We start from the raw sequence: 12,128 nt of genomic DNA on the forward strand, positions 1-12,128 counted from the left end.
AAGATGAGAAAATTCATCAACGAAATAATCTAAGAAAAATTCTCAGAACTGAAGTACCTGTGCTGCCGAATTGTATGGGTCCACCAAGTGCCCTGCATAATAGATAAAAATAGGTCTATACCAAAGCATGTAATATGGAGATCTGAGCACACAGCAGACAAAGACAAAACCTTCAAGCTTCCAAAGAGAACACAAAACAGCACAAGAACCAAAGCCTCAATACCAAAATAGCATCCATTGTTCAACAACACTAGAAGCTAGAGGGCAATGCAACAAGGCCTTCAAACATTTTGAAAGAAAAAAAAATTGTTAAATGAAGTACTGGTTTGGAAGTATTTTTAAGAAATAACTCTATATGTCACATCATTTGTAAAGCACATATTACTTTTCTCTGGTCCATGTAACTTAGTGTGACTAAGCCCTGTGGGGTCCATAATGCCTCAGGATAAGAAAGAGGAATATGAAGTGGGCCTCCAGAGTATAGTTACCTTGAGTAGATAAAGACCACTGGAGACATGTACCTAACAAGGGAAAGCAATGCTGAAAGGAATAAAATGTATATGAATTAACCATTTAAAAACAGTTGCTAAGAGCAAAAGTTATTGCTGGCGAAAAGTCCAGAAAAAGGATGCTGGGTGACACCAAGTTCAGGTCTCACCACATGTCAAATCTTACAGATCTTTTCTTACAAGTCATCAATATCTTTGGAAAATTCAGTCTATTACAACCGATTTGTTGTTTATTAACATTTGTGAAAAATCAGGAAAATACGTGATTAATATTCTCAAGTTCTTAGCTGCACATGCTCAGTTTCTCTCAACTAGGACCTCTTCAGAGGTAAAGCATGTATTTTTCTTTTTCTTATTAATAACTGTATCTTTTCTCTAACCCCAATAATCCTTTAGTCATTGTTTATTAATTAAATGAGAAATTGTATTTTCAGTGAAAGTTGCCTTGTCTTGAGTTCATTCCCCTGGGTGATTTGATAAAATGAATTGACTTGGATTGGATGATTTAGATTGCACTTAATTATCTACACTTAAATTTGAGAGGAGTTAGGGAACAATTGTTGGCATATACTGAAAAAATATTTTATTTGGGGACCATCTGTTGAATTTCTAATTTCTCTGCACTAGCATTTTTATGCAATTACACATTAAGTTTTGGTGATTGGCACATTCTTCTCTAAATCCAAACTATCTTACTATAATTTTTCCTGTTTCATTTGCATTATAAGCCTACAGGATTTTTTTTTATAGTTTCTAATCTTTAAACATATTACCTTAAGCTTCAAACTATATTCAATAGCATGATAAAAGGATGCCATTGAGTATTTTAAACATCTCTTACTTCCTCTGAAACTGGGAATGAAATGTGAGGAAAATACTGGATGGGCCTGGCTCATTCTATCCCAGGCCTTTGGCCACTGTCTTCCATTCTACTTCTGATGGTCTGATGGTGTTCCATCTTGATTTTGCTCTATTTTTTATAAAGTCTGCTTGGTGGGATTAAAACTGGCAAAGTTGTAAATACTCTTTGCTTTCTAAGTCTCTAAGTTTGCATTTAGTCTACAGATATGAACTGACCTAGGATTAAAGAAAGTGAAAATGAAAGCATTAATAATCATCTAGAATATATTTCCATTTCCTTCAGTAACATTTTTATTTGAATAAGCAATTTAGAATTTATTTCTCTTCTAGCCCAATAATGCGGTTTTCTTAGAAATGCAGCTTCATTACATTCATTTGTTGAATCAAAAGTGCTCTGATTTGTTTTTCTGATGAGCTCCGTAAGAATAGAAGCCTCAGCCTATAAGAAAAAAAACCCTCTCGCTTGGCTCTCCCAAAGTACCCCTGTATTGACTTGTGTGACTGTCAGTCACACTTGAATGGAGCTCACAATGCTAATGAGATCAAAATCATAGGCTTGTCCCCAAAGGATCCGTTAACTTCTCTCAGAGAAGCAGGGGTCTCTTCACTACAGATCAGTCTTCTACTCTTGACCATCTCAAAAACTATTGGTCCCAGAAGGACAGAGCACAAGAATGCAACTAGCTCATCAATAACATCATCTGTGAGGTTTTGTTTTGTTTTTTCCCGCTCCATCTGTAGAACTGAACTGATTTAGAGATAGGTACACATAGAGAACTTAAAGAAAAGAACTATTTGAAACATTCAGATGATTAATTGGTGAGAAAGTAAAGTCTGGGGGAGGACATATGTTTAAGTGGGAACTGATTCTCTGCATTTATATTACAAACTTAAAATTGAGATTATACTCTAAACACACTTTAAAAATCTAATTATTTCATGAAAAATGTCAAACACATACAAAAGTAGAAAGAATAGCATAATGAATGCCCTTGAACCTACTACACAGCTTCAACAATTATTCAAGCATCCCCACCTTCGTTTTAATTTGAGACAAACATCGAATCATTTCACCCACAAATAGTTCAACACTTATACCTAAAAGATAGGATGCCTCTAAAAATATGACAATATCATTATTACATTTACAGTGTTTATAAAAACACTTTTATATCATCAAATATTCAGACAGTAACTGAAAGTAGATGGATACTGTGAATAACATAATGCTGCACTGAACATAGGAATGCAGGTATCTCTTTAAGAGAGTGATTTCCAATCAAATTTCTGCAAACTGCCTCACGAATATTGTTACTGTTGATTTGTGCAAATTGGGGTGCAAATTGGGATCCAAAAAAGATCCACACAGTGAATTGTTTAATATGTAAGTTTGTTAATCCATGGCGTCTCCCTCCTCTTTCAATTGCTTTGTTAAAGCAAAATTGTGTACTTCATCCTCTAGGATTTTCCACAGTATGGATTTTCTTATTGTAAATCTCCTGGTGTCATTTAATATGTTTCTTTTTCACCTGTGTTTTCTGCAAGTTATTATTTATACACCTAGGCTTAATCAAATTCTAGTTTGATTTTTGGCAGGAATATTCCATATGTGATGTTATATACAGGAGGCAAGTAATGTCTGCTTGTCCCTTTTTTGTGAAGTTAGCATCATGGATTACAATATGATGACATTCTATCATTTCTGCATTGATTATTAGCTGGGATACCCTGTAAAGAGAAACTTCCTCTTGTCAAGTACTAGGTTAGTCTGAGGTACCATCTGTTTATGAGAAGTGAGATAGATGATTGATTCTTCTCTTCACCAGTTTTCAAAATAATGAGTCAATTCCTTGGCATTTTTCCGAGCATACCAATAGTTTTTTGTTTTAGAGTATCAATCTGAGCTAATAGATTGAAACATATATATAATATGCTTCAGTCCATTACAGTTATCCTAATTAATACTCAGATTGTTTCCTCTTTGACCAATGGGAGAATCTTCAAGTTGGTGCCTGAGTGCCTTTTGTTTTTTGCTTTATTTTGTTTTGGCTTTTGTTTGTTTGTTTGTTTTTATTTCTGCAGTAACTCAATACACATTTATTAAGGCTCTCTTATACGCCGAGAGTATAAATACTGGTAAAATCTAGACCTAGTGAATAGGAAGCTTGTTATCTATAGGAGAGATATGCACATATACAACTACTTTTAAAAAGGAAAGACTTTATACCATAATAAGAACAAACTGAATTTAGGAGAGCATGTGAATAAATCTGCTTATTATATGAAGCAGGATGCTAGGACAAGGCTTTGCAGACTGAGTGACATTTTTGCTCATTCATATGTTGATCTTTCACCATTTTAACCACAATATTCCTTTTGACATGACCCAGAAATCTCTGATACTTACCTTCTGACAAGATGACAAGGTGTTCCAGGATCACCTTGTAATTTCCTGCTCCAGTCCTGAAACCAGCCCTTTTTCCAAGGAGCCCTGGAAAAGATTTGTAATGGCTGCATCTTACGCATATGCTATTATTTATTTAACCAGCCCATTAATGGGGAAGAAGAGGTTTTGGTAGCTTCTTACCATTGTCTATTAGAAATTAAGTACTTAGCCTTTAATAGAAAGAACATGTATAAGTGACTGATGGTGTACTTATAAATGTTTTTGCTATTATTTAATGTTTAAAGAAAGGCTAGTCAATTGGCCCATTTATGGCATATAAACCAGCATATATCATTCACCTATTGCAGCCATCTGCCTCTAGAGTGGAGCTCGCTAACAGTTAATTAAAAGGTGGCAGCAAGCATAATATAAAACCTCTGGTAGGAAGGAAAGTATGGATGTTTAGTCTCTAACACTCATCAGCTCTTAAAGATATTCTACTTCTTAGAACTGAAATCCGTCTCACAGTCCCTAGACATTTCATCATCAGGCAAGAGCATAAGACTTGGTGGGAGTGTGATAAATGGAAGATTTTTTTACTGATAAACTGTATTGGAAGCAGCCCACTGATAACTATGCAAAAGGTTACAGAAGGAGATTTGCAATCTCCCAGCCACCCCAAATCCTCTATTTGGCTGATTGGAATATTTGGACTGGCTAAAATGTTAAAGTAAGTAAAAATAGCTTTCAAATAAATGCAATTGGTATACATTTTGGAGTACTAAAAGTTTTCTTTAATTTTTGGAATGTGATACTGCTAATTCCAATTTATACATGATGCAATCTGCCTTTTTCCCAAACAGATGTTTGAAAGCTATTTTTCTAAAACTTCTGGACATAGGCTGCAACCCTTTCCTTTAGGAAGAAAATCAAATTATAATATCAGTGTCCAGAGGGAAGCCAACAGTGATTGTCATCAATTATTTTCTTTATTTACTTGGTTCATGTGGTCAGGTTCTGTGGGATAAAGGTGCTATTAGTCAAAGCTCATTAAACGAAATTGCAATTCATAGGTGTATTTAAAAGTTAACTCTGATCCTTCAGAACCATTAACATTTAGGGTTAACAACATTCACCCTTCATATTATTAGGGAAACTTAAACATTAAACATTAAAACCAGATAAACAACAAGGTCCTACTGTATAGCACAGGGAACTATATTCAATATCTTGCAATAAACTGTAATAGAAAAGAATCTGCAAAAGAATATATATTCATAACTGAATCACTTTGCTGTACATCAGAAGCTAAAACAACATTGTAAGTCAACTACACTTCAATTTTAAAAAATCACAATGAGATACCATTACACTTTATTAGATTGGTCAAAATTTAAAAGACTGAACATGCCAAGTTTTGTGACAATGGAGGAATTGGAGCCCTCATGTACTGCTAGTGGGAAGATAAAATAATGCAACCATTTTGGAAAACAGTTTGATAATTTCTTAAAAATTTAGATATATACCTATTATATGATCCAGTCATTCCAGTCCTAGATAGTTACCTATGGGAAATGGAAGCATATGTCCATACAAAGACTTGTGCATGAATATTCAAAGAAGCTTTGTTTGTAATAGCCCCCAAATGGGAAAAGACCAATGTCTCTCAACAGTGAATAGATAAACTGTGGTATATACATACAGTGAAATACTACTCAGCAATATAAAGAAATAAACTGTTGATGCACATGACAGCATGGATGAGTCTGGAAATAATTATGCTGAGTGAAAAAAGCTGGATAAAAAGAGTGCATAATGTATGATTTAATTTACTTAAATTCTAGAAAGTACAAACTAATCTATGGTGACAGAATGCAGATCAGGGTTGCTTGGAAAGGGAGGCGTGGGCAGGAGAGAGAGGAATCTCAAAGGAGCATCAAAAAATGAAACTTAGCAGTGTTGGATGTGTTCATAATATTAACTGTGGTGATGGCTTCATGGATGTATACATGTGACAAAACTTCTCAAATCATACACCTTAAACATGTGCACTTATATATTGTACATTTCATCATATGTCAATTATATGTCAATAAATCTGAAAATAAATTTTTTAAACTGAAGCAGAACTCAGAGTGGGCTTGAATTTATTGTTTCCATGTTCTGATCACTTAATACTTACAATCTATCATGCCAAAATAGAAAACTGGTATACATGTTTTCTTGTAGGCAGTTATATTCATTTCCCTTCCTGTTTGTTCATTTCTGTTCATTGTTGGGGGTGGATTTTTTTAAACTTTTTAAAAATTGTGATAAAATATAGCTAACATAGAATCTACCATTTTAACCATGTTTAAAGTATGTAATTTGGGGGCATTGATCACATTCACAGTGTTGTATGCCCATCACTACTATTTCCAAAACTTTTTCGTAACTCCAAACAGAAACTCTACACCCATACATGGCCTTGAGTAGAGAACCAGTAACACAAAGAAGCAAGGATAGCAGGCAGTTCTCTCTCCTGCAGAAGTACAGCTGCCAGGTTAAGTTCCCAGGATAGTGAAGGTAGCAGAGGAAGGAGGCAGAGCCCAGCATCCTGGGCAGCATCAGTGATAGCAATCTCCCCACTGGGCTATTTCCGCACAATGATTCGGGGCAGTTCTGAGCTTGGTTGTCAACCCTCAAAACGATTCAGTGAGCTACTTGCTTTCTTTGCTTTTAAGTCAGTCAGAATTGATTTTTGTTGCTTGAAACTAAGAATCCTGATGAAGCCAGAGGGTCTGCCAGAAGCTAGCTGGCACAGCCCATCAACTGGCAGTATAAGTACAGATGCCACCTGGGTCACCACTCAGGATGATCTCTACCAAACCTGGCGATGACTATTCTGAGCAAGGTGAAGCCACTACTTGGTAGAAGGGTGTCTGTTTCCTGGCATACATCTCTATGCCTCCTCTGGTGATGAGGTTTCTGACAATGATGAGTCTTGGCCTAATAGGACTAGATTTATATGCTAACCCTGTCATTAACTAGTTATGTGACTTTGGGCTAATCACTTAGCCTCTATTACTACATTTGTTCACATTATATCATAATTATTTTTATAACCTTATTGGGGTATAATCTACATATCATAAAATTCACCATTTCAAGTGTATAATTCAATAATTTTTAGTAAATTTACTGAGTTGTGCAGCCATTACCATGATCCAGTTTTTAAAACATTTTCATCAACCCAATAAGATTCTTTGTGACCATTTACAGTTAATCCCTATTCCCACCCCTGTTCTAGGCAACCACCAATCTACTTTCTGTCTCTATAGATTGGCCTTTTCTGGATATTTCATATAAATAGAATCATACATCCATAATTGTTTGTTAGACTAGTTTTTTTTTCCTGCTATATAGTGAGTTTCCAAATGGCCTAGGCCTAACTGAACTCTGTCAACAATGTACATAGCACAGTGCTTTATATGTAGTAAATACTCACAATAAGATAAAAAACGCTGATACATATCTCATGATGTTGTTGTTGTTGTAGGGATTAAATGAATCCATGAGACTCCTGACAAAGTGGGGTCCCCGGACGAGCAGCATCAGCATCAGTGGGAGCTGGCTACAAATGTAGTCTTGGGCCCCATCTCGGATTTAGAACCTGTATTTTCATAAGAGCCTCAGGAGATTCAAATTTTTCCTTTAGGCTTGAGAAACATTGCTCTAGACTGTAAGTTAGTTCCATGAGGGCACAGATTATGTGTGGCACATAGTAAGTACTCAGTACCATTTGTTGTATGAGTAAATGAATGGTGATACATATGAAAGCATTTTGTGAACTGTTTAAGCTCTATATACGCAAGATTGCAAAAGAACAAAAGTGTGGTTTTTTGGCTTAACTAAAATCTGTTAGAGAAATAGTTTGGACTGACATTTTATAATGCCAGTTTATATACTGAAGCGGGACTATTTATTTTCTTTCAGTTGAATGACAATTCCATGAAGAAACTCAGTTTTAGGTTAAAAAAAATAGCTCCTTAACTGAAGTGGACCTTAGAGTGAGTTTAATAGCATGACAGCTAATTATAGAACTTCTTACTTCTAAAGATTGACAAAGAAAATTTATCACAGTTCTATTTTCTGTGAGACAATTCCTTGATCAAGAGCTAAGATGCTGATGTCAGACTTTAAGAGAGAGGATTGGTAGGTGTTGTATAGTTGGCATCAGTCTCTAACAAAGAAAACCCACGTAGTTCACCATTTAAAGTGTGGCTTGAAATGCTTTATCATTTAATCATTCTTCAAATCATCAAACATTTATCAAATTTGTCTCCATCTGACAAGTACTGTGCCAGGGCTTTCTGATGGATTGCCAGGTACAATATTCTCGAGGAGTTCCATGTCAATACAATGATGATAACTTTTTAACTGCATAGACTTTTTATGATTTATGAATGCATGAATGTTAAAAGTCTTAAAATGCTATAAAAAATTAAGCCACATTAGTTATATATTTAACAAATTTATAGGATAGGGTAAAATTACATTCTCCTGGTAGATCCAGGCTATATGGCAAACACTTAAGAATAAGAATTATTTTTATTTAGGGTTGCTCAAAGGAATATAACAGGGATGTCCTGGTTATTTTCCGTTTGCTCCTCCAGATCTATTTGTCCATTTTTCACCCTGTTTGCCTTGCTCTATAATGTAGACTGATATCTACAGACTATACCATCCAAGCCCTCTAGCTTCTGGTTGCGTTTTACCAGTGGGAGGTACCAACAGAAGTACAGAGAGTGGGAGAAAAAGAAGACAAGTGTTTATTCCCTGTCCTTTGCTGGGCCACATTTGGCAGTGGCTGCATTTCTCTATTTATAGTCACAGCTTTTGTCAGGCATCCCCTTCCAAACTACAGCCCTTACTGGGTTCCATTAAAAGCTCCCTTCCTCTGCTCCTTCAGGTTTAAGGCTTCTCATTGTTACCAGTCTTTAAGTGCTTTACCATTGTTGGTTGGTTCCCTTAACCCATCCCACTATATATTTACCTCTGTAAATTGACCCTTTATTAAGTTCTTTTAACCTTTTTTTTTCTTTCCTTTTTACCCTTTTGAGTGTGCCATATTTAGTGTTACAAGAAGAGGCAATCAATCAGTCAGTATCTGAAGACTGCCTGCTGGGCTGGCACTGTTAAGACATATAATACATGATCCTGCTCTGGAGACACTTACAGTCCAGTGAAGGGGATAAAACCAACACATGTGAAACAATTAGGAAACACTGCACACTGATATCTAATGAGAGACATTTGGTTTTTTGCCACTCAGCATCAATTCACTCTTCTGATAACCATACCCTGATTTTCCTCTTCTATCACTCTCAGTCAATGTCTTTTAGGTGGAGTGGACTCCACTCTCAACAACATAAGTAATCATTCCTCTGGCCACATGTCCTAATCAAAGCCCATAAAATATAAGGAGCTTCTTGCTGGCACTTCTGGGAAAGAGGTATGCACTCTTCCACTGAGATTGCTAACAGTGAGGATTATGTGAACTGGAGCTGCCAGGAGCCACCATATGGAGCCTGAGAATGAAGCCAGCACAGAATACAGAGCCAAGAGATGAAGCGGAATAGAATTCTAATGACATTGCTTAAGCCCTTGGATCAAGCTATGCCTTAAGCTAAATATATCACTAGTTCTTTAGTTATATGACCCAATAGTCAAAATATTCTTTTTTTGCATGAGTCAGTTTGAGTTGTGTTTTTTATTTTGTCACCTGCAACTAAAATAGTTCTAATAATTCATAAATCGGTACCAGGAGTGGGGATTAGTAAGAGAAAGATCTTAAAATGCTGAATCAGTTGATTCAGATTAGGCCCCATCTATCCTGGGCTGGGAATTCAATAGTAAAGTAGTAGGTTAAACTGGCATCTGCTGTATAGGAGGATTGAGAACATGCACCTATCATACATGAAATATAAAAGAGCCTGTTAGTAAAAGGTCAGATCTGAGAGTACATCAGCTATCACTTTCTGGCTTTTAGTTAGGTCCTATGAGAAAGACTCAAGTTTAAGATTGACCTTTATCTAAAGCGAGGGGCGAGGGGAATACTGCTTTGTTATAAATGATCATTTTTGCTTATAGGCTGCAGTCAAAAATGATAAAAAGAACTTCAACAATCTGGAGCCATTAAGTGTTGGAAAAGCCCCCAAAAGAATGTTAATGCCAATAAAAGCAAGAAATGGGGAAGACTAGTGCTTGGGAGAAGTCTGAATACACTCAGACCTCACTCAAGCAATGCCTGCCTGCTTAGAAAGGTACTAATGATCCTACTCTGCTCCTCCAGCACGGCTACGCCCCACCCCCCACCCCCAGTCCCCTACCTTGCAAACCCAGTGGCTGTTGTTTCAAATTGTTCTCAGGCAGAAACCAAAATGTGGGCTATTAAGTGAGGAGAAGAGAATACAAAGGCCTATTACTAAAAGACAAAAATACTCCTATTGGAATCTAAATGCAAAGACTGCAGTTCTATATGCCCTCTGGCTCTGGAGGGTATTTCCCCTCCATGGAAATAGTCACATGCAAATAGAGACTGGAAGCTTACCAAGAAGTAAAGGAAATTGTATTGTAAGAGAAACAAGCCTAGAGAATAAAAGCTAGGTTACTTACTCCTGTAACAGGTAATGCATAAGTCTTAGTAGAAAACAATAGATGTTTATTTTTCACTTTTGTAGAGTCCAGTATCAGTACTCTTAATCAGCAGGTGGTCTTCTATAAGGTCATCTGGCTACCCGGACTCCTTCCATCTCATGGCTCTCTTAGGAGTATTCTCTAGAGTCTTTGAGTCCTTTCAGTGCAGCCACAGGAGGAAAAGAAGACCAGAGAATGCTTACCTGGCTCTTAACCACACTGTTAAGAAGTAATCCACATGACTTCCACTCATATCCCAATGAGACAGTCATATGACTTTACCAAGATTAGCAGGGAAGCTGGGAAATGTAGTCCCTGGCTATAGAGCTACTGCCTAGAAACACCTCAACATAACAGAAGAGGATCCTAGCTATTTGGTGGTGAGAACTAGTTATCTCTGCCATAGCAAGTGGTCTTGCAATCCCTAATGTATCAGGAAGCAGAATGCTGAAGAGGTATAGTCCCTAGAGGATTCTCCTCCCCATGGTCCATTACAGATATGACATGGAGGAACAATGGATGAGAGATTCTCCAAGAGCAGAACATGTGGCAGCCAGATGGGCTGATCAAAGAACTTTCTCCTCTCTCATGGTAGGAAGCCTTTGCTATTCCTGTCCAGCAAAATATTATATACTTTATGAACTGGAGACCACTGTGTGATTACCACAGTCATTTTTCCAAGTATGAGTTTTCATTGCAGGGGTTCTTTTCATTTTCTGTCATTATTAAGTATTTTGTAGCTAATTTTGTCATGTAGCCTTAGGTTCCTAGACCATGAAGAACTGTATCACTGCAAGATAGAGAAACATGCTTTATCCTGCTATCTTGGACTTGAACTTAGCAGCAGCTAGACGAGACTTTGGATCATCTCTCCTTGGGGAGGAAGTGCAAACATTGTGGCGGTAAAAAAATACTGTTTCATTGAATAGGCATAAACTTTTTTTAGGTATATGTAGAAAAATGAAGAGAACAACAGGGATGTGTTGTATGTCTGCTGTTTCTACTACCCAGGACATACACCACCCTTCCTCTGATGACCATACTCCTACTTTCTAAAGTGGAATCACCTTATTGTACCATTCACATTCACTCAGCTCCTGGGAAGGGCTTCTGAATCAGACCAGGCCAACCTGAGCTTCTCATTCTCTTGGCAACAGTGAGTAGTTCAGGAATGGCGACCTGGTAGTGAGGGTAGTGTGAGCCCAGAGCTGCTGGTTCCTGATTTGTTGAGATTGAGCTTGAGAATGAAGCCGACAGCAGAGGAAATAATCAATATATCAGGGAGAATCCAAATCTTGATGACATAATTTGAACTCTTCAGCCAAGCCATGGCTAACAAAACTATCTTGAACTTTTCAGTTATGTGAGCCAATGAATTCTCTTCCCTGTTTAAGTCAATTTGAGTTAGATTTTATGTCACTTGCAACCACAGATCCCTACTGAATCAGTACTAAGTCGTGTGAAAGTAGATCCATAAATAAATATACACAGGAATAAATGGACATGAATATATTTGAGGGAAAGACCTAACTAAAATTAAAGGGGTAGACTGAGGAGTGGTTTACAGGGTAAGAGGGAACTTGAAAATCAGTCAGAAGAGTTTAAATTTAATGGAATAGAAAAATACAGGCATGAAATTATCAAAGCATGAAGAGATGTGCTAAAAGAAAAGATTTAGAGTGATTTTTCTGGCA

The sequence above is a fragment of the Camelus ferus genome, chromosome 6 (assembly GCF_009834535.1).
Source record: "Camelus ferus isolate YT-003-E chromosome 6, BCGSAC_Cfer_1.0, whole genome shotgun sequence".
NCBI lineage: Eukaryota > Metazoa > Chordata > Mammalia > Artiodactyla > Camelidae > Camelus > Camelus ferus.